Below are 23658 nucleotides of genomic sequence, written 5' to 3'. Positions count from 1 at the left end.
AAAGTAGTACGCAGAACTCAGAATCAAAGATTAGATAACCTGGGTGCTACCAATACACTGTGAACTCAGTTACTCATGGCATAACATGACCCACATGGTCTATTACAGATCTAAAATGTGATGTCCTTTATATAATGCTCATGTGTGGGAAGATAAGAGCTATTCCTTGTGATTCAGTTTTTTTAAAAAACCCTTTAACAGGTTTTTTTCCTACTAAGAATGTCCTTTTATATAGCAGTGGAACAATCAAGGGAAAAAAATCATCATGGTATTTTACCTACCACAAGTTGCCATTTTCCATCGGGTCACTGGGCAGAATTCACACTGAAGCTGTCGTCCAGCATACCATTGTCCATTAAACAGAGAAAGGGCTGCTTGACATTCTTCTTCCCTTTATACCACAAATTAACAGATGCATTTTACAGTAATGTTCTAATATATAGATATAACCCTATTATTTATCAACCCTTTTTTAAATTTACTATAGGACTGCAAAGTCACTACTGAGGGAGCCCTTGTGAGATTATTCAAGCTCCTAAAACTCAACATACACTAGGAATCTTTTTACTAACCCTCCAAAAGGTTTTGATGGATGCAAACCGGTTTCTCAATTTAAAAGAGTTGACTATTAAAAATGCAAAGTATTTCCACTGTTAGAGCTTGTTCTTTTTCAGCTAGGATTGTTGTTGCTCTACAATGGTTAATTTAACCAATCAGCTATGTAATGAGGCAAATATCAAGACAAAATAATGATACATTAACTGTTTTCTTAGCTGGTAAAAAATACATATGATTTATATTGGCTTCAATTTCTGACACTTTCAATTTATACTTCTAAATTTTCTATTCTGGTTTTCCTTGCTTTCAAGTTTTGTATCTTAATTACTAAATTATATACATAATAATATAACTATTGAAACTTGTTCAAAACCATATAACTACACAAAGAATACATTTTCTGTATCAGCTCTTGATGTTTACATTGTTAAAAATATCATGCATATAAAAGATATATATCAGTGGAATAATCCCAGAAGTCAACATAAACAAAACAGATGTGCTACAAAACATGGACATATTTATGTTCAGAATACTTATGATTGATATTGAACATACACATTGCCCCTCAGATGAGGTTCCAAGTTGCAGCTGATCTAAAGAACAATGAAGTATTCTATCATAAAAAAACGTAAGGAAAAAAAAATTCACTTATCGAATACACTTTGTCTAGACTAGTATTACCCCATGTAGTTACCAAAAAAAGATTTCAAAAGTGAGATACCTTACTCTCACTTTTATTAAAGGCATACTTCATCATGCAGCAGGACTGCAGGCCCCAATTATGTTATCTCTGTTGATCAGATTCATTCTTCAATAAATATAAAATGTTTCCATATGCATAAAACCACAATAAATATAAATCAGTCATATACAGGCCACTTTAATTTCCATTTTTGACTAAGATTGTAAAAAAATAAGTAGAATGTTAAAGTTGTACTTTCTTGAAATGCTGAAGCCATTTCACTCTATTCTCCCATCTTGCTCCCATCTTGAGAATGGGTATATCTTTGAATTCCAGACACAAACATATATACACAAATACATACATATGAATATATACAGACACAAATGCATATACATATATATTTATATAATGGTAGAAAAACCTGCAAACATTCATAGTAAAGTTTAGATTTTTTTTCCCAAAATAATTTTTTAAGTTTACCAATTTATTAGAATATGTTTATTAGAGCACCCCACTCCCCAAAAGGGAGGGGGACAGTATCAGTATTGAATTACACTATATATGATTTATACTACTACCCTTACAGGAAGAGTAAAAGGTCTCAGAAGACAGTACAAGGGAACTTAGAGATGATTTAGCCCAGTTACACCAAGGACCTTTTAAAAATTTCCATAATAAATGTTTAAAAAGCTTTCATACTAAAAATTTACTAACTGCTTTCCATTTATAATTGCCAGTCTGATTAGCACAAGCTTTGCAATTAACATTATGGACATATCTCAGAGATATTTTGGGTTTGATTCCAGACCACTGCAGTAAATTGAACACTGCAATAAAATGAGTTACACAAATTTTTTGGTTTCTCAGAGCATATAATAATGAAGTTTATCAAGAGTGCAAAAGCAGGCTTCCCTTGTGGTGCACTGGTTGAGAGTCTGCCTGCCAATGCAGGGGACACGGGTTCGTGCCCCGGTCCGGGAAGATCCCACATGCCGTGCAGCAGCTAGGCCTGTGAGCCATGGCCGTTGAGCCTGCGCGTCTGGAGCCTGTGCTCCGCAATGGGAGAGGCCACAACAGTGAGAGGCCCGCGTACCACAAAAAAAAAAAAAAAAAAAAAAAAAGAGTGCAAAAGCATTATGTCTAAAAAAATGTACATACATTAAAATGCTTTATTGCTAAAAAATGCTAACCATCATCTGAGCCTTCAGCGAGTCATAATCTTTTTGCAATAGTAACATCAAAGATCACTAATCAGAGATACCATAACAAATATAATAAAGTGAAAAAGTTTGAAATATTGCAATTACAAAAATGTGACAGAGACATAAGCAAATGCAGTTGAAAAAAAATGGTGTCAATAGATTTGCTCAACATGAGTTGCTATACACCTTCAATTTGTACAAAAACCTCAGATATCTGTGAACTGAAGTAAAACGTATGCCTGTAAAGAGCTCATACAGAGAGCCCAGGGAACTTGGTGCATAGTTCTGCTAAATTTGATCCCCAGACAGAAACCTTGCTGGCCTTTGATCCAGTGTGGGGAAGAAAACTAACTCATAGCTCCACCAACTGATGAGTACAGCTTTCAGTCCACCTATCAAGAAACATAACTGGAGCACATGGGAAGCTGTATAGCCCACAGTACAGCCAATGTTACAGTAACACTTGAGAAGAGCATAGCCCATAGCTTTTCCTGTCTGCAGAGTAAAGCCAATGATCCTATCTGGCCAAGAATTCAGTGCATAGTCTTGCCTGATTGATTTGAGTCCCCAAACATGCTTAACTGACCCTGGGACTTATTTTCCTGCCCTGTGAGGGCAAAGAAAATTTATATCCCTACCTACTGCTGACTATAGTACCCAGAACTAACCATCTAGCACAGCAGTCCCCAACCTTTTTGGCACCAGGGGCCTGTTTCATGGAAGATAAATTTTCCATGGACTGGGGGTGGGGCGGGAGGGGGCAGAGGGGAATGGTTCAAGCGGAAATGCAAGTGATGGGGAGCGGCAGATGAAGTTTCACTTGCTCGCCCGCCACTCACCTCCTGCTGTGTGGCCTGGTTCCTAACAGGCCACAGATGGGTACCGGCCCACAGCCTGGAGGTTGGGGGTGCCTGATCTAGGAAACTGAACCAGAGAACCCAGGCAACCATAGTCTTCCTTGTACAGGAAACCAAGCCAGCAATCCTCTCCAACTGTTATCAGCCAGCTCTGCCTCTTCCCCCACCATCTCAGAGCTTAGGCAATGGCCCAGTGCAAAAATAGACCCTGACAAGAAGCCCCACCTGCCAAAGGACTCTATCAACTCACACTTCCAGGACTCTAAGTTAGGCTTGGAAAAGAGACTTCTGGCGAAAAGACTGCTTCCTCAAATGTATCAATGTTAAGAAATCAAGGACCATGAAAAATCAGGGTAACATGGCACCATCAGTGGAAACTAATAAAGCTCTAATAAGTGAAAAGAAAGAAATGGAGAATTATAAACTGGTAAACAAATTCAAAACAATCCTCTTAAAGAAGTTTAGTAAGTTACAAGAACACACAGGCAAACAACTTAAAGGAAATTAGGAAAACAATGTGTAAAGAAAACAAAAAGTTCAAGTAAGAAAAGATAAACAAAAATAAAAGCAGGAAAAATAAAAATCCTAGAGGTAAAGGATACAGTGACTAAACTGAAGAGAACCTCAATAGCAGACTTGACCTAAGAATCAATTAAGAAGACAGGACATTTGAAATTATACAATCAGAGGAGCAAAAAGAAAAAATAAAATAGAGTGAAGAAAGCCTACAGGACTTATGGGATACCACCAACAGAAACAATATTTGCATTATGAGAATCCCAGAAGGAAGGAGAAAGAGAAAGGAACAAAAAGTACATTTAAAGCAATAATGACTGGAAACTTCTCAAAGCTGGAAAGAGAAATGACAGATCCATGAGGCATGAAAGGCCCAAAATGGCTAAACCAAGACATTGTAAATTACCCTGTCTAAAGTAAAAGACAAAAAAAAAAAAAAATTGAAAGCAAGAGTAAAGTGACAAGTCACATACAAGGGGAAGAAATTCTCCTTACCCCCCTGCATAAGAATATAGGTGGATTTCTCAACAGAAACCTTTCAGGCCAGGAAAGAATGGAATGATAGATTCATAATACTGAAAAGAAAAAAAGTCAACCAAGAATACCATACCTAGCAAAGCTGTCCTTCAAAAACGAAGCAAATATAAACACTTCCCTGAACAAAGAAAATCTAAGGGATTTCATCACCACTAGACCTGCCTTACAAGAAACGCTAAAGAAAGTTCTTCAAATGGAAGTAAAAGGATAAGAATTACATCATAAAAATATGTTTCACTGGCAATGCTAAATTTTCAAAGTCATTACCATCTCTAATACACAACTGGTGCTGTATAATTCACTTACAACTCTAGTTTAAAAGTTTAATCATATTAAAGATAACCAGGGGAATTCCCTGATGGTCCAGTGGTTAGGACTATGTGCTTCCACTGCAGAGGGCACAGGTTCGATTCCTGGTCAGGGAACTAAGATCCATGGTACCGCCAGAAAAAAAAAAAAAAGAGAGAGAGAGAAAGGAAATCACACAAGGATAAAGACTAAGGAAAACATATATTGATATACACTCCTCCTGTAATAGGAAGAGTCTAATAGCCAAAATCAATAAAACATTGATACATTTGACTACATAAAAAAATTAAAGATAACCATAATTATAATAATTTGCCACTGGATACACTATATAAAAAACATGTAAACTGCATTATAACCTAAAGTGTGAGGGGAGGAAATGTAAAAGTGTAAAATTTAGGAATGTAAGACTCAAGGTAACAAGTAAAAAACCTGTAGTAGTTACACAAAGGAACATGATAAATAAGTCAAAGTACACTGATACAGATGACATCAAATCATTTTTTTAAAAATATTTTATTTGTCTTCTTCCCTCCCTCAGACTCAAGTCCTAGGCATTTTTGCATTTGATGGGTCAGGAACATGAGCCCAATGTGGGGATGTGCCATCTTTTTATTTTAAATACATTAAAAATATTTTATTTATTTATTTTTATTTTTGGCTGTGTCAGGTCTTTGTTGTGGCATGCAGGATCTTTTTTGAGGCACGTGGGCTTCTCTCTAGGTGCAGTGTGTGGGCTCCAGAGCGCCTGGGCTCTGTAGTTTGTGGCACCTGGGCTCTCTAGTTGAGGCACATTGGCTTAGTTGCCCTGAACCATGTGGGATCTTACTTCACCAACCAGGGATTGAACCCACATCCTCTGCATTGGAAGGTGGATTCTTTACCGCCAGACTGCCAGGGAAGTCCCAACGTCAAATTGCAAAAGGAGGTAAAAAAAGAGAGCAGGATAAGAAACAAGCAACAATGAGTCTACAAAATAGTTAGAAAACAATGAAAAAAATGGCAACTATTATTTTCAAAAAATCTACAAAAAATAAATGCTGGAGAGGGTGTGGAGAAAAGGGAACCCTCCTACACTGCTGGTGGGAATGTAAGTTGGTACAGCCACTATGGAGAACAGTATGGCGGTTCTTCAAAAAATTAAAAATACATCTACCGGGGTTCCCTGGTGGTGCAGTGGTTGAGAGTCCGCCTGTCGATGCAGGGGACACGGGTTCGTGCCCCGGTCCGGGAAGATCCCACATGCCGTGGAGTGGCTGGGCCCGTGAGCCATGGCCACTGAGCCTGCACGTCTGGAGGCTGTGCTCTGCAGCGGGAGAGGCCAGAGCAGTGAGAGGCCCGCGTATCGCAAAAAATTAAAAAAAAAATAAATCTACCATATGATGTAGGAAACCCACTTCTGGGTATTTATCTGAAGATATTGGAACATTTATTCAAAAAAATATAGGCATCCTGATGTTCACTACAGCAGTATTTACAATAGCAAAGACATGGTAACAAACTAAATGTCTACTGATGGATGAGTGGGTTAAAAAAAAGTGATATATATATATACACATATATATACACACACACACACACACACACACACATATACACACAGTGGAATAGTATTCAGCCATAAAAAGGAAGAAAGCCTGCTATTTGTGACAACATGGGTAGACGCTGAGGGCATTATGCTAAGTGAAATAAGTCAGAGAAAGACATATACAGTGTGACCTCACTTACATGTGGAATCTTAAAAACAAATACAAGGGCTTCCCTGGTGGCGCAGTGGTTGAGAGTCCGCCTGCCGATGCAGGGGACACGGGTTCGTGCCCCGGTCCGGGAAGATCCCACATGCCGCGGAGCGGCTGGGCCCGTGAGCCATGATGGCTGCTGAGCCTGCGCGTCCGGAGTCTGTGCTCCACAACGGGAGAGGCCACGACAGTGAGAGGCCCGCGTACCGCAAAAAAAAAAAAAAAAAAAACAAATACAAAAACAAAAATGAACTTATTGAAAAAGAGATCAGATTTATAGTTAACAGAGTTGGGAAAACTGGATGAAGGTGGTCAAAAGGTACAAACTTCCAGTTGTAAGATAAATAAGTACTGGGAGGTACACTGATCATAGTTAACACCATTGTGTAATATATCTGAAAGTTAAGAGAGTAAATCCTCAGAGTCCTCATCACAAGGGAAAAAACTTTTTTATTAATTATATGAGGTGATGAATGTAACTAAACTTGCTGTGATAATAATTTTGCAGTATGTATAGGTCAAGTCATTATGTGGGACACCGTAAAGTTATAAAGTGCTGTATGTCAATTATATTTTAATACATCTGAAAGAAAAAATATACCATAGAGCTCAGAATTTTAAGCAAAAGAAAATTTTAGATAGTGGTTATGCATGAACAGCAAGATTTCCATTAAGGAGCCGTAAGGTTTAGAAGCAGTATGATTTAGAGATCTCAAGAAGGAATACAGTGATAATTCACTTTTGATATGAGGAAAATTCATAAAAAGGTAAAGTGACATGTTCTGGAGCACAGGGTTAGTCAAACCACACTGACTCCATGGCCTGTGCTTCTAACGATATTGTGCTGTGTCTGACAGGCACTTCCACTTCACTTTTTATCAGTTGTACAGTCATTCCTTGGTTTCCTTAGGGGATTGGTTCCAGGACTCCTTGGATACCAAAATCCATGGATGCTCAAGTCCCTTATATAAAAGGGTACAATATTTGCACATAACCTATGCACATTCTCCCATAAACTTTAAATCATCTCTGGATTACTTGTAATACCTAATACAATGTAAATGCTATATAAGTAGCTGTCAGTGTGTGGCAAATTCAAGTTCTGCTTTTTTGGAACTTTTTGGATTTGGGGGTGGGGGCTGGGGAATACCTTCAATCCACCACTGGTTGTATCTGCAGTTGCAGAATCTGCAAATGTGGAACGTACAGATATAGAGGGCAAACTGTACTGAGAATTAGTGAGAAGTCAGGACGATATATACAACAGTAGCAAAAGATAAGAGGAAAGAAAATTTTAAAAGAAATTAAAAGCAAACTCAGAGTCAGTAAACAAAAGTATAGCTCTGAATTTAGAAATTAAATTTAGTCTTGAACTGTGGCAAGAGTGTCCTTTACTAGAAGTTGCTGTGTTTTTTACTTTCAACTTACCTGTTATTTCCAACTATCAGAAAAAAAAAATCCATAGCTTTAATTCCATCTTTTTTCAAATTACATGACAGCCTCTGCTTTAACATAACAAAATCATTAAGGTCAGAATCTGATCAAAGCATAAACAAGGTAGGAGGCTTCTCTATCAGGATTCCACTATTGGTTCTTGAGAGCAAAAGACCTGACTTTAAGACCTGACCTTTAAAAAAATATATAAATATATATTTTTTGTGGTACGCGGGCCTCTCACTGTTATGGCCTCTCCCATTGCGGGGCATAGGCTCTGGACGCGCAGGCCCAGTGGCTATGGCTCACGGGCCTAGCTGCTCCATGGCACGCAGGATCCTCCCGGACTGGGGAACGAACCCGTGTCCCCTGCATCGGCAGGTGGGCTCTCAATCACTGCGCCACAAGGGAAGCCCTAAAAATATTTTTTAAAAGTTATGTGTAATTTGCATTCCTTTACTCAGTAACACAAATCATGATTTTTGGAACATTATGTTTTGTTCGAAAATATCCAATCTATAAACATGATCTAAAAAAAGGTCAAGGTTTATGTTCTTTGGTAGTTCCAGAAGAAATAATGCATTCTTTGGGCAGAAGTTGCAAGCTGGCACTATCAACATAATACATCAATCAGCAAGCTGTGTTATAATGCAGTTGTAGCTGAGACCAACTACAAGTAAGATGGTCCATTCCCCATCATATGCAGCCCCTTAATAAATGCTTGGACAGCTATCTGCAGAGGACCTTATGCAGAGAATTCACAGGCTGGAAAAGAGAGGGACCATAAAGGTACTGAGTGGATGAAAGATCTTTTCTCATCAAAACCTCAGAACCCAGGAAATGTCATGCTAGTACCTCTTTACAATTTCAAGTAGTATCTCTACTGTATTGCACTGAGGTGGATGGAGAGGGAGACAAAAGGAATTAACATTTCCTTCCAACATGGCACCAGACCCTACACCACAGTGCACGTCCCACCCAGGCGGAGAGCCTGTACCCTTGCTTTCCCATCCCATCCAGTACTTCAGAGGGAGGTGAACTTGTCCCGTCCTCCATGCGCACTGCATGTGCCCACCTTGAACTGGACCACTTTCCCCACGTTCTTGAACTTGGGGAGCACGTCATCATAGAAGTCCACGAACTGCTGGTAGGTCTCCTCTTCGCTGTACTCCAGGCTTGCGTCAGGGTCATAGTCGTCCCTTCTGCACTGCTCCATCCCAAACGTCGTAAACATGCTTTTAGTAAGAAGGGGGGACTTGATGACGGGAAATTGTGTTTACATGAACACTGTAACAACAGTTAATCTTATTCTATATATAATATTTTACAGTTTTCACGGCATTTTATGTTTTTCCCTGATCCTTGCAACCCACTAAGACAATCATGGGTAGTATTTCCCCCACTTTGAAAAGAAGCAAGCTGAGGCCTAAAAAAGCTCACTTGTCCAAGTCACACGGCTTGTGAGAAATGATCCAGATCTGACCACCTTACAGTCTAGGGCCTGTTTGTTATATGGCATTATATATATATAATTTAATTTTTATTTAAGAAACAATGTTAATGTTTACGAAAAATGGAATTCTCTTTTGCAGTTTCAACTGGGTCAGGGCTGTGCTGACTTAACTCACTGGTACTTGAATAATTTAAAAATGCTTCATATGACCTTTATTATTTTTACTTTCTTGTCCTAAGATAACATGAGAAAAAAATTTTTATTTCAAGGTTCCAAGTAATTAACAGTTCATGGTTAATATTTTGTAGTTAAAAACTGGTCAGTCGTGGATGCCAGCGACCTGGGGGAAGAGAGAAATGCAGAGTTGTTTTATGGGTATAGAGGTTCAGTTTTGTAAGACAAAAAAGTATATAGAGATTATACATCTATGTACCTACTGAGATAATGCATACAGAATGCCCAATACAAATCATGCATAGGTCTGAAATGTTCAGCGCTAACTAATGTGAAATTTTCTACTCTCCAAATGACCTTCTAGATTATTCAATCTGTAATGTGATCCATATTCCCAAGTAGCTACCTACAGAATTGGGAGGACTTACCTTGGTTGGCACTGTTAACTGTAAAATGAAATTTTATAGCTGTAAATAAATATAGTAGCAAACAAGCACCTTAATTAATGAATTTAAAATTCTGTTCACAGGATTATAACCCAGATCTAGTTTCTAGGGTGTCAAATGAGCATCTGGGAATTTTGGGACACAGCCGAGTCACTGTTTAGGGAAAATCCCCACTGTACCTGGAAATACCCACACAAGCTTGAGTATGTTAAAAAATGATGGCCTGACAGCTCCTATTGAAAAGTTAGCTAAGTGGTATTTTTGAAGGCATGGTACTGATCCTCTGTGATTCCAAGAGTCACCTGAAAAGAACTGGAACGCATTAAAATGCAGAGTCAAAAGTACTGCATATTCAAAATAACTTGTTTCCTTCTCTCTGCCTTGCTTCCCATTTCCTCTATTTTATTTAACTTAGTATGTAGCCTTTTACAGTCACTTCTGGAAGAAGGTAAGATATGAATAAATACTCAAGACAGATATGAATATCTTCAGTATCATTAGTAGTTATGTTCTTTTGGGGGGCAGGGGGAGGAAAGAACTCTCAAAGCCGTGACTCCAAAAAATGCCAGTTCTAGAAAGATTCCAGATGAACTTAGTTCTACTTATAAAAACATGCAACCAAAGAAATGCTTAGGTTATGAATGTATTTTTCCAATGATCTCGCAAACCTTAACAGAAAAGAATGCTTGAAATGATCTGGGTCAAGTCACTACAGTTCTCTGTAAAAGTGGAACAGTAAATTTGTCTGAGAAGATGGCCTTAGATTTAACTGCTAATTCCACAGACTTCTATCTCACAATTCGTCACCTGAATGATGAAAATGCCTGAGTAACTCATATACATACGTACATATATATATATATGTATATATCTATCTTTTTTTGGACAGTTTTAATGCTAATTTCATATGCCTGTGAAAGTATTAAGAACTGTCACAAACTAATCTGACCACTGTGGATATTTCCTTGAAACAGCTCTCAGGAGTGGGTTTTCAGAGTGTGAGGTTCCTTTCCCCTTTCCGCAAATTAAGTACAGTCAACTGATTTCCTAAAACTGTTTAGGATATCTCCCTTCTTCTCACATAAACCCAATAAAAGGACAGTCTTTTTTTTGCCTTGCTGTGTGGCTTGTGGGATCTTAGTTTCCCAACCAGGAATTGAACCTGGGCCCTCCAGAGTGAAAGTGTGAAGTCCTAATCACTGGATCACCAGGGGACTCCCAAGTATAACCTTAAAGTCTTAAAATTCACGGGAATATTGGGAGTACAACATAAACAAGGGATCAGGCAGCTAAAATCTTGAAACTTGGACTTTAGTTCAACTATGCACACAAATGTGAATACATTTTGAGTCTCAGCTGTCTTTCAAACATAATCCACCAAATATTTATGAGGAGGAGTATATTAAATCAATGAATTATTACTATTTTTGATGAAATTAAACCTACATTTGGGTTCTAAAGGTTACTAAACAGAATAAAATCCCTTTTCTTGGTTAGCTCCTGGTTCCTCAAGAGGAAGCTTTCACTGTTCACCACATTTTATGAATCCCTTCACAGATAACCTGGGCAAGTATAATCCCAGCTATAAAACAAAAAGGGAGTTAAATATTCTACGATAATGGCTCTCAATCCTGGGGCACACTGAAAACTTCTGGAGACATTTCAAAATGTCTGAGATTTTGATTAACATAATTTGAAGTGAGGCTAAAGAATATTTTTCTTTAAAGTTTTTAATATGATCCTAATGTGATTCAAGGTTCAGAATTACTGTTTTTAGACATGTAAAAAGGTGAAGACAAGTTTAGGGTGGAAAAAAAAGAAAGATAGCAAAGGTCAGTATTTTGAAGAAGGAAAAACTCACAGCAAGGATAATTTTATGAGTAAAATATAAAAGAACCACATAGTTTCATGGATTTGGCATTAATAGGACATAAAAATTATGATTAGATCTTCTCCTCTGTAGAATACATAATAAATTTACTGAATTACTTACTACTGACAGAGATTACTCTAACTACTCAGTTTGTCTCCTGTTACCCATCTTTTCGTTTATCCTTGGTCAACCAGCGTCTTAAAACATTAAATGGGGGCTTCCCTGGTGGCGCAGTGGTTGAGAGTCCACCTGCTGATGCAGGGGACATGGGTTCGTGCCCTGGTCTGGGAAGATCCCACATGCCGCGGAGCGGCTGGGCCCGTGAGCCATGGCCGCTGAGCCTGCGCGTCCGGAGCCTGTGCTCCGTAACGGGAGAGGCCACAACAGTGAAAGACCCGCATGCAGCAAAAAACAAACAAACAAACAAACAAAAAACAAACAAAAAACATTAAATGGAAAATTCTGGAAATAAACAACTTGTAAGTTTTAAATTGTGCACTGTTCTAAGCAGCGTGATGAAATATTGTGCTGTCCTACTCTATATCCTGCCAAGGATCTCCATCCAATGGCACCACCTGCTCCTGGCATCCAACCATCAATATCATCATGGTTTAATGATACAGTATCACCAAAACAGATGATCTTCCTTCCTTCTGTCATCATCAACAGAAGCCTAAGTCATTTATCTCATGTCATCTCATCATGTGGGCATTTCAGGATCTCACATCATCATAAGGGTGAATGTAGTACAAGATATTTTGAGAAAGACAGCACATTCCTATAACTTTTATTACAACATACTGCTATAATTGTTTCATTTTATTATTATTAATCTCTTACTGTGTCTATTTTAATAATTAATCTTTGTTATTGGTTTTGGTTATTGGTTATTGTTATAGGAAAAAACATAGCATACTGTGAGTTTGGTACTTACTGTGGCTCAGCCATCCACTGGGGTGCTTGGAACATATGCCCTGTGGATAGGGGCAGATTATTGTGTCTACTTTGAATTGTTTATTTATTTATTTCCCAAATGCAGGCCTTTCACTGTTGTGGCCCCTCCCATTGCGGAGCACAGGCTCCGGATGCACAGGCTCAGCGGCCATGGCTCACGGGTCCAGCCGCTCTGCGGCATGTGGGATCTTCCCGGACCGGGGCACGAACCCATGTCCCCTGCATCGGCAGGCGGACTCTCAACCACTGCACCACCAGGGAAGCCCCCAAATAGTTTATTGATAAATGAACCAAATTATAAAAATGACAAGTGCCTGGAATACAGATATTTGTTAAATGAATGAAGAGATCAACACTTAGTTTTCCACATGAATGTCCTGTTTCAGAAACACTGATCCCAAAGAGATACAGAACAAGAATGGTTCAGAGAACTACAGAAAGAATGATCATAATGAAAACACAAGCAAACACTTAGGGCTTGCCACATGCCTGGCACTGTTCTGTGTGCTTCCCATGTATTCACTCATTTCAGGCTCACAGTCACCTTATAAGGGTGATACTATTTTTAATCCCTGTTTTATAGATAAGGAAAATACGGCACAGAGATCTTAATTTATTTTCCCAAAATGACAGCTACTAAACCTAGGTTTTGAACCAAGAGGGCTGTTCCTGAGCCTGAGTATACTGAGAATGGTTAATGTGAATACTCCCTCTCTTCACTCTGATCCTATCCTGTGCAGATATCCATTTAAACAAAGCAATTTTAAAAAGCTCATTTTGTGCAAGTGTTTTCCACTGGAAAAACAAAGCCAGGGTTCTAAGGTTCCTGGAAACAGCACAAATGTATTATTTCCCCAATCATGTTGTCCACATGGACCAATGCAAGCACAGGGTAAAAAACAAGAAGCAAAAGATCTTTATAAAGTGTGGGAGCAAAGTAAAGGAAGCACCACCAGAGAACTAGGTTAAGTCTACCCAAGAAATAGGTATGGGGGAAGCAGAGTACAGTCAGCTGGAGGACTGGAAAAGTGGCAAAAAGGCAGCAGATACATGATCAATAATTTAAACTGAAGACTGTGTCTCTCCCAAAAAAAAGAACTCAAGAACCTCAATGGTTCAACTCTCTTAATTCTGATGTGATAAAACAAAACTGGTTACCTATCTCCAAATCTGCAGGCTCCCGTTTTACTGTAGAATGGACAATTAGCTCGATCTTTCTCCATTATTCTTAAGTCCGTGGGTGGTTCTGGATTTTACCATGTGGCACCACTTTCCAACTGTTGAAAATAACCATAATTTTACTGGTAGTTTTAAAAATCCATCAGAATTAAAGATTTAAAGTATATTCGAAATATTGTGGTCAAAAATAAAAACAGATTCATGTAAGAATATACACATTTAAGTTGTATCACACAATCTAGACTCTACAAACAATTGTCATGAGACAGGGGCTATATGTCTCTCCTGGCTCCCAGTCACTGCCCATCATCAGGCATCACTATGGCTACGAGGAGCAGTCATCAAGGTTTCCCTTCTGTCCACCCATTCTGAAAAGTGTTGAAGGACTTGTTAGGGAACCATCCCCTGAGAACAACCTAAGTTACTCTGAATCAAGTTAAATCATCCCTATGGGCATAAGAGTGTGTGATGTTGTTTACATACACTTTAAGGACTATAAACAATTCCAGTCCACCAGGGTGATTTTTGTTTTTGTTTAGCAGTTCACTTCTGTTGTTGCTGCTGTACAAATCACACACCTACAGAGTGATTCCCACATTCAGACAGGATCTAAGTAGTTTACCACAAAATTAACATTACCAGAAGTATTCTTTTTATTTATTTATTTATTTATTTATTTATTTATTTATTTATTTTTGGCTGTGTTGGGTCTTCGTTTCTGTGCGAGGGCTTTCTCTAGTTGCGGCGAGCGGGGTCCACTCTTCATCGCGGTGCACAGGCCTCTCACTGTCGAGGGCTTCTCTTGTTGCAGAGCACAGGCTCCAGTCACGCAGGCTCAGTAGCTGTGGCACACGGGCTTAGTTGCTCCGTGGCATGTGGGATCTTCCCAGACCAGGGCTCAAACCCGTGTCCCCTGCATTGGCAGGCAGATTCTCAACCACTGCGCCACCCGGGAAGCCTCAGAAGTATTCTTTTTAAAGAAATGTTCACTGGTATCAAAATTTTAATGAAAGTTTTGAAAAATACCTCATTTTCAGCCGGTTCCAGCATCTTCTGCACAGATTCCTACAAATGCAAACATGGGATTAATAAAAATCTGAAAGTCAGGTAACTCATAGCTAGTTTTTTTTTTTTTTTTTTTGCGGTACTCGGGCGTCTCGCTGTTGTGGCCTCTCCCATTGTGGAGCACAGGCTCCAGACGTGCAGGCTCAGCGGCCACGGCTCACAGGCCCAGCCGCTCCGCATCATGTGGGATCTTCCTGGACCGGGGCACGAACCCACGTCCCCTGCATTGGCAGGCGGACTCTCAACTACTGCGCCACCAGGGAAGCCCCATAGCTAGTTTTTGTGGTTAAGAATCTCAACTTAAAATTTTAAAAAGCTTATACATGCAAGGTTTCATGTTCTTATTTGCTTTCTACAGCACAGATCTTCTGAAAAGCTTTCAAAAGGATATAGGTGAGAATTTTTATTGAAATAGAAAATGTAATAAAACACATTATAAAATATTTAAGAATATTCCTGTAAGTTTCAGGAACAACAGTTACTATGTTTAAGCATATATACCACATACAAGTTTTTAAGATGAGGTATCAGTATTATAAAACACAATGCTAGCCACAACATCATTAACATTTAAAAAAAGTCAAAAATATGACATGAACAGTAGTATTTAGGATTTATGAGCTATTTCAAACTTTTTGATAAGGCAAAGTAAGTTCTCCAAAATTTCAGTAAATTTCTATTTAACTGACATTTAAACAAATTTTAATCATGTTAGACTTCTCTTCTCTAGCTCCTTAAAGAATTACATAAAAGACTTGATAAATCTAGTTGCATGTAAGAGTCCTCCAAGCTCAAAACAGAACTTTTGTTTCCTCCTTGTCGACCCTCTAAGTGTCACATCTCAGTAAATGGTGCTTCCTTTTACTTCCCCTCTTATTCAAACTAAACACCTGAGAGTATGACTTGGATTCTTCCATTCCCTTTCACACCTCTACCCTCAATTTACCATGAGCAATCTTGTTGACTCTGTATTAATGTACCCCAGATCTGTGTACTTATCTTTGTAAAGCACTATCATCATACAAATTACCAACATATAATATCCTATTTGAAACAGCAGCGTATCTTGACTCTTGCCTCTTTGGTCACTGTTCCCTACTCCCTATTCTTTTCTTTTTGCTTTATAACAAAGTGAATCAGTTATACATATACATATGTTCCCATATCCCTTCCCTCTTGTGTCTCCCTCCCTCCCACCCTTCCTGTCCCACCCCTCCAGTTTCCCTATTCTTTATACAAAAGTGATAAATGATTTGTTAAAGGTAAAGACAATGGCTTTCCATTACACTTAACATGAAGTCCAAACTCCTCCTTCAAATCCAGGAGGCCTTAAATGATCTGACCCTGTCTACCCTTCTGATCTCCTCCCTGCCCCTGCCACTCTCTCCTTTGGTCTCTGGGATTCAAACATCCTCACCTCCTTTCAGTTCTACGTTCTGGGCCCTTCCCTCTGCGTAGAGCCCCTGAGATTTTTGTACTTAGGTAACAGCATAAAACATTGGCTTCTCAGAGAAATATTCCATGATCATTTATCTAAGGAAGTACTCAACTATGCCCATCACTCTATCAGATCACCTTGTTTTATGTCTTTGTAGCACTTAACACCACTGGAAATTATCTTTTTGGGCAACTTATCATATGGCTCCCCCATCTTGCAAAGTAACACTAAGAGCAGGGACTGTATCTTTTCCACTGTCTTATCCCATTAACTAGACAACTGTCTAGCACATAGCAGAATCACATATATTTCTTAAATCCACTTAGAATCTACAGTCATTCCTCTGTATGTGTGGGTTCCACAGCCATCAACCAACGATAGTACAAAAGTATTTGGGGGGCTCCCCTGGTGGCGCAGTGGTTGAGAGTCAGCCTGCCGATACAGGGGACATGGGTTCATGCCCCGGTCTGGGAGGATCCCACGTGCCGCGGAGCGGCTGGGCCCGTGAGCCATGGCCGCTGAGCCTGCGCGTCTGGAGCCTGTGCTCCGCAACGGGAGAGGCCACAGCAGTGAGGGGCCCCGCGTACCGCAAAAAAACAAACAAACAAATAAACAAAAAACAAAAACAAAAAAAAGTATTTGGGAAAACACCCCACAAAGTTCCAAAAAGCAAAGTCTTAATTTGCAATGCGCTAGCAACTATTTTTGTACCTTTTAAAGTGTATTGGGCCTTATAAAAACCTAAAAATGATTTAAAGTATATAGAATGATGTGCCTAGGTTATATGCAAATCCTACGCCATTTCACTTGCGCACCCACAGATTTCAGTACCCTCAGGCAGGGGTCTCCAATCCCTGGGCTGCACAGCAGGTGAGCAGCAGGCAAGTGAGTGAAGCTTCATCTACCGCTCCCCATGGCTCGCATTACCACCTGAACCATTCCCACCCTGTCCACGGAAAACTGTCTTCTATAGAACTGGTCCCTGGTTCCAAAAATGTTGGGGACTGCTGCCATCAGGGTCCCTAGAACCAATCAATCACCAGAGATACCCAGGGATGACTGTACTTTATGTTTCTCTTTAATGCCTTCTAGACTTCCTTAAAAAAATCAGAGCATTTAAAAGAAGCCAGAGCTTCTATCTGAACCCTGGAAACCTCAAATGAAAAAAATTCCATAGTTAAAATGGCAATTGAGTCCTCTCTATAAAAAAATTTAAAAGTTCCAAATTTCTTGTCCCCTGATACATCTCACCTCATCTAGAAAGTAGTGCTCAAATTAAGGTGCCTAAAATTTGCACTGGAATTAACTAATGGCTGAAATACAAAAAACAAAGTTGTGACTACTTCTACTCCATTATGACCAAGACACAACCAAATCCATTTTTCTCCATTATGAGATGGTTAACTACTCAATTTTATGTTATTCAAACTTAGAATACAAAAAGAAAAATGCTGATGAATCATTTCAAGTAAAGATGGGTTGTGAATTTTTGAAATAATCACCCTATTAAGGAAAGCAGCAAAATACATCAAATCAATGTTTAGAAAGAATCCTGAAAGACATGAAAGATATGTACATACACCTTACAGATTACCTTTTTAAATTAGCAAACTGTCTGTTAGCTACAGGTTTGAAAGCAAGTCAAGATTTAATGAGAACAACGATAGCAAAAATCTAAATCTTAAATATTCGATCCCTGCTTTCTCAAAATCAAATAGTTTTGGTGGCAGGACACAAGCTGTTAAGCCTTTAAAGAATGAAATAAACATGTCAAGTATACAAAATGTTTTTTCCTAAACAAGTCAACTCACACAGTTGAACCTGAGAGTCACATCATTTGCTAGAGTGGTACAAAGTGTAAAGCAGGGGCCAGCTGTCTGCTTCTATATAAAGCTTTATTAGAACATAGCTACACCTATTTGTTTCCATACTGCCATAGCTGCTTTTGCACTACACTGGGTAAAGCTGAAGAAACCATTAAATTAAGATAGTCTTAACTGCTATTGCATGGACACAAAGAATATGTATGTCTCCACTAAAAAATACGGCTTTTTAAAAACAAACCAAAGAACTACAAGCCCTCACATGCCCATAGCTTCAAATCCATCATATAGCCTATCTGCACACTATACACAGTGTATTTATCCTCCTATGATAAGAACCACCTCTTTTTCTCTTTTCTCCTGTAGTTTCTGTTCCTCCTCTTCTCTCTCTCTTCTCTGATATTCTTCCCATTCTTCCCTCAACTTTCTCTTCAAAGAGAAAAGAAACGTATTTTTCCCCCATACTTAATTTTTAAAACATTCAACATATGGGATAAATAAATTAAAAAAATTAAATATATTGGTTACACAGACCATCACTTTCAAAGATTTTTTTTTTTTTTTTGCGGTACGTGGGCCTCTCACTGGTGTGGCCCCTCCCGCTGCGGAGCACAGGCTCCAGACGTGCAGGCTCAGCAGCCATGGCTCATGGGCCCAGCTTCTCCGCGGCATGTGGGATCTTCCTGGACCAGGACATGAACCCGTGTTCCCTGCATCGGCAGGCGGACTCTCAAGCACTGAGCCACCAGGGAAGTCCTCAAAGTATTTTTGTTGCTGTTGTTCAAGGCATGTAATTGTTAACGTGAAAAAGTCATTCTCTATTTTAATTAGAAGTTATTTTAGTTAACTAGTTAGGTAGTTGATTAATTTGACTAAAAGCATACCTCTTGTTCTTCCTGCTGTTTACTAGCTGCCTCTTCCTTTTGCTTCTTTATTCTTAAATCCTCTTGTGCTTTCTGCTCCCTCAACAACCACTCCTCATGTAAGTTTTGCCTATTGATATAATTATGTAATCAAATAAAAGAATTGGCATCATTCTACACACACACACACATATACGCTATATATAATAGCAAATAACACATTTTCGGGATGGTTAAAATGTCATGAAAGTTATCTTACATAAAGCCTTTAAGAGGTGCAAGAGAATTAGAGGACATAATAGAGCACCTGGAAGAGCACTACAATCAGCATCTTCCTAGAAGGTAACAGCTTAAAGTCACTACTTTTACATTCTTGCATGACATTTGTTCTGTCACCTTTCTCATATTAAAAAAACCAGCAGTAACATTGAAGTTTGTCCTAGTCTGATCACAGAGATGCGCAGGTGCCAATAAAGCAAATAACAAGTTTCAAAGCAACATCCAGGTTTCTACATTTAGAAAGTATAATCCTTCCATTCTATGCATTTTAATTTTTTTTTTTTTTTGCGGTACGTGGACCTCTCACTGTTGTGGCCTCTCCCATTGTGGAGCACAGGCTCCGTACGCGCAGGCTCAGCAGCCATGGCTCACAGGCCTAGCCACTCCATAGCATGTGGGATCTTCCTGGACCGGGGCACAAACCCGTGTCCTCTGCATCGGCAGACGGACTCTCAACCACTGCGCCACCAGGGAAGCCCATGACTTCAGCTTTTTAAAATAATCAATACTGGCTATAGATATATAATGATAATATATATAAGATGTATATGTAACAGATATATACCTGGTTATATACATATATCAATCCTGGATAACATATACAGCCGTTCGTATATCATACTACTGAATTCCTTTCATTTATATAGATGCAAAGTTGGTATGTTCTGTAGAAAAATGTCATACTTTAGAGATGCAAGCTGAAATATTTAGGAATGAAGCATCATATATCTGCAACTGATGTGTAAATTATTTGGGAAAAAAAATTTAGGTGTACATGGATGTGTATCTATCTGTATGTATTTATTCATATATGGATATACATAGAAATATATGTATGTACATACATAAAGAAAAAGAGAGAGGACAGAGAAAACATGTTCATTAGCATATCTAGATAAAGAGTTCATAGATGTTTACTGTACTATTTTTTCTGTATATTGAAACATTTTCTGTATTGAAACTTTCTGTATATTGAAACATTTTCAAAATAAATACATTATTTTTCCCATAATAAAAAATTATATGCTGTTCCATTTAAAATTTAAATTTGAGAGAAAAACATGAAGACATGGAGAGCACACAGGGAAAACTGAAGCAACTTAAGGAAATGCAGCATAAGCTTTCCATGATTCAAGATTAAAAGAAAAATATTTTATATCTGTCACATATGTATTATAGGTCTAACCAAATGCTTACCCATTCCTAGATTAAACTGCTTTTCTAAGCAAGTAAATTTTATTATTTCAGCATTTTAAATTGAAAGAAAATAGGGTCACACATATACACCAAAGAACGGTAACTTCTAACTGATACAATTATTCAGATAAATAAGTGACCTAATCTGGTACAGAGGATATGACTCTGAATTACTTACAGAGATTATTTCCACTGATTGGACACTGCCTGGATACTCAAAAATATCTGCTGATACTCAAAAATATCTCCTCATTCACTTAATCCCCTAAACCTCCAAAATCACGTTCACACACTCCAAAGAAGTGATTATAAACAATCTGAGGTGTAGCATTTTCTCTACAGATATAATCAAATATATACAGCATATATTTAAGTACAAAATATATAAATGTATTATGCATGTAACTCTTTAAAACAAAAATAGAATCGTGCTACAGTTTTGTAACTTGCTTTTTTACACTTTATCTTAATTTGTGACAAGACAGTTTATTTCAGGTTATCCAAGGTTAAACTAGATGCCAAAAAGGCTACCAGTAACTGCAAGCTCAGTATTCCACAAATTTCTAACAATCATTAGCTAACTCATTCTTATAGTAATATTGTCTGTATTTTAGAGAATATATGTGTGTAATGTTTGCCCATCCAATCTGTACTATGATGAATGAACAGAAATGTTTTTTATTCTATACATTCACTAAGTATTACTAGATAAAGAAATGTGAGTCAATGTGCAAAACCAGGAGCAAAGCTCATAATCGAGAGACAACTGCTTAGTTTTGGATATGGCATTATCTATAAAATCAAGAGCAAAGCAGCGACCTATCCTTCAACATACTAAATCTACCAAGAGAGATTATCGACTTGACTACTAAGGCTTGCTGTGAGTGTACCTTACAAAGTCAAAAGGAAAAAAATGATGCAAGAAAACGCAAGCTATTACTGAATTTAAAACAGGGAAAGAAAGAGAGAAAGAGGCTTTAGAAAACTGTATGCTAGAAGAAAACAGATTAAATACACAATGGGAGATAGCTGAGAATTTTAGGAATTAAAAAAAAATAAAAAGTGTAAGTAACTCCAACCTATCCTGTTTATCCTTTTCTCCTGATGTTTTGTCCTACCTATAGTGGACTAGTTTCCACCTAATAATAGAGACATGTCATTACACATTGCATGTGAACACACTAATCTTTCCATTCCAAAAATTCCATGTGGTGGTACTAAAATCATTACCTGGGAACACCAATGGTAAATGAAATCTCTATGGTTGTTTTTCCAAGTCCAAGAATCCTGGTTACTTGAGGCCATAGTCCCGTAGTTCAAGAACTGTCTTGGACAATTTAATAAGTAAGTTCTGGAAAACATGTATGACAACCATTATAAGCCAGTATTGTGTGATTTCAGTGCATCCATCTGCATTTATAACCATGTTGGCTCAAGTAGTACTAAGTTTACTGCATTAAACAGACAGGTTTATACAAAAATGTTAAGGTCTGATATTTTAAGGCCAAATAACGTTATGATCAGTGTACAAATTAAGGTTCCCCACTTTTTTCCTACAGAAAAACACTGGTAAATAACTTTAGGCAACAATAATAGAGGCACTGCAAATGCCACGTAATGCAGTTATAGCCATGAGAACGATAATTATTTTTTAGGAATTTGTTCCACATAATCCCTAACATTACACTAATATAGATTTGAAAAGGCTGTGTGATTTTATTTGGTTTTCTTTTCTGTAAATATACAACGTTATAGTCAAATAAGAGCTTCACGACTAGTTTTACACTTGTAAATATTTAAATAACAATAGTTTGATTTATTAGTTGAGTCAATATAAAGTGTCTTACACTACTGCAGTCTGAGAAAAACTTGAACAATATGTAATTAAAACCCTTGACCAGTACAAAGGAAAACATTCACTGCGTACTTAACGTGTCCTAGAGCTGTGCTAACTGCTGAAAATTCACAATTGTTGCATCTGTTACATCAAGTTCTTTAATATATACATATCAACAGTAGTAATTCACCATACCTTTCCCCTTTTTCTTCAGAATGTTAACATTTTCTCTTACATGTGTCTAACGTAAGTTTATTTGCAAAGAAGCAGACACAACACTTCATCAGGTACACACCTCCCTTCTGACACTGGGGTCTCAAGTTAGGGCGGCAGCTGGGGGGAACAACTTCTTACACAAAAACAAGATGAGGAGTCCGTTACCTGAGTCTCTCAGTCGAGCGAGTTACGGTGACGTTTGTTTCGTTTTTTCTTCTTTAGGGCGGCTCTGTATTTCTTGCGGCTGGAATATCAAAATATACAGCAACATTAGCGGTCCCTCGCGCAGCGCTGCCTTAGCTTCCCTCTCCTCTGCGTTCAGAGCAAGAAAGTCGCTCTGGTACTCGGGAATGAAATCTTGCTTTTCATATTTTGATTACAAAACTGTCTTGCCTTTCTACGCTCAGCCAGTCTCTTCGATTCCGGCAGCTTCCTCCTCGCCTTTCGGAACCCACCGACGCCAGCGACAGTACCGGGAGCGCTCTGGCTTGCTTGGCTTAGCCTGCACATCACCTACGCCCAGCCCAGGCCCACCCTGGCTCTTCTTGTCAGTCACTTCTCCCAGCCAGCTTACCTCAGTTTGTTGGGAAACATCTGCAGTGATGCCACCTTAGTTATAACTCTCTGCCCTAGAGGCGGGCCTAACGCGGAAACGGTCATGCGCAAGCGCAGGCATCACTTCCTCTACTGTGAGGAAGCAAAACCGGAAATCGAGAGGCGTCTGGCCACAGCTCAACTTATAGAGAACTATTAAAATAAATGTCTCCTTCCCGAAATTTACTTCTGCGGTTCTTTCGGCACCCTGGAATTAATTCTTTTCTACTTCGCACTTTACTGGTGATTTGTTCCTATGCTATAGTGTGAGTCTTGTGGCCAAGAGGCGAAAATCATCTCTCGTCCCTGTTCACTCTTACCTCCGAAGCCGACTTCTCCAACCTCTACTCCTTACGCAGCTCCACCTATCAGCGCCTCGTATAAAGCTCCAGATTCCGCCCCTTTCCTTTCAACGGCTTAAAGAGAG

At 38.7% G+C, this 23658-nt stretch overlaps 1 pseudogene across 1 annotated transcript in view; it reads right to left on the bottom strand.

The window, feature by feature from the left end:
- The window catches only part of LOC309978843 (U2 small nuclear ribonucleoprotein auxiliary factor 35 kDa subunit-related protein 2-like), a 92440-nt pseudogene extending 69293 nt beyond the window's left edge, over window positions 1-23147 (bottom strand). Inside the window, exons 1-10 of the transcript in view lie at window positions 23031-23147; window positions 22803-22874; window positions 21880-21994; window positions 19130-19238; window positions 18588-18674; window positions 14946-14984; window positions 13899-14017; window positions 8916-9127; window positions 1099-1154; window positions 282-391 (exon numbers count right to left, since the gene is read on the bottom strand). The product of the transcript in view is annotated as a U2 small nuclear ribonucleoprotein auxiliary factor 35 kDa subunit-related protein 2-like (transcript). The remainder of the gene's footprint in view (window positions 1-281; window positions 392-1098; window positions 1155-8915; window positions 9128-13898; window positions 14018-14945; window positions 14985-18587; window positions 18675-19129; window positions 19239-21879; window positions 21995-22802; window positions 22875-23030) is intronic.
- Window positions 23148-23658: the final 511 nt, after the last annotated feature.

The sequence above is a fragment of the Leucopleurus acutus genome, assembly GCF_964270905.1.
Source record: "Leucopleurus acutus genome assembly, chromosome: Y".
In the NCBI taxonomy this organism is placed as follows: domain Eukaryota; kingdom Metazoa; phylum Chordata; class Mammalia; order Artiodactyla; family Delphinidae; genus Leucopleurus; species Leucopleurus acutus.
The sequence above is the reverse complement of the archived record's forward strand: the minus strand, read 5'-3'. Positions and strand labels throughout refer to the sequence as shown.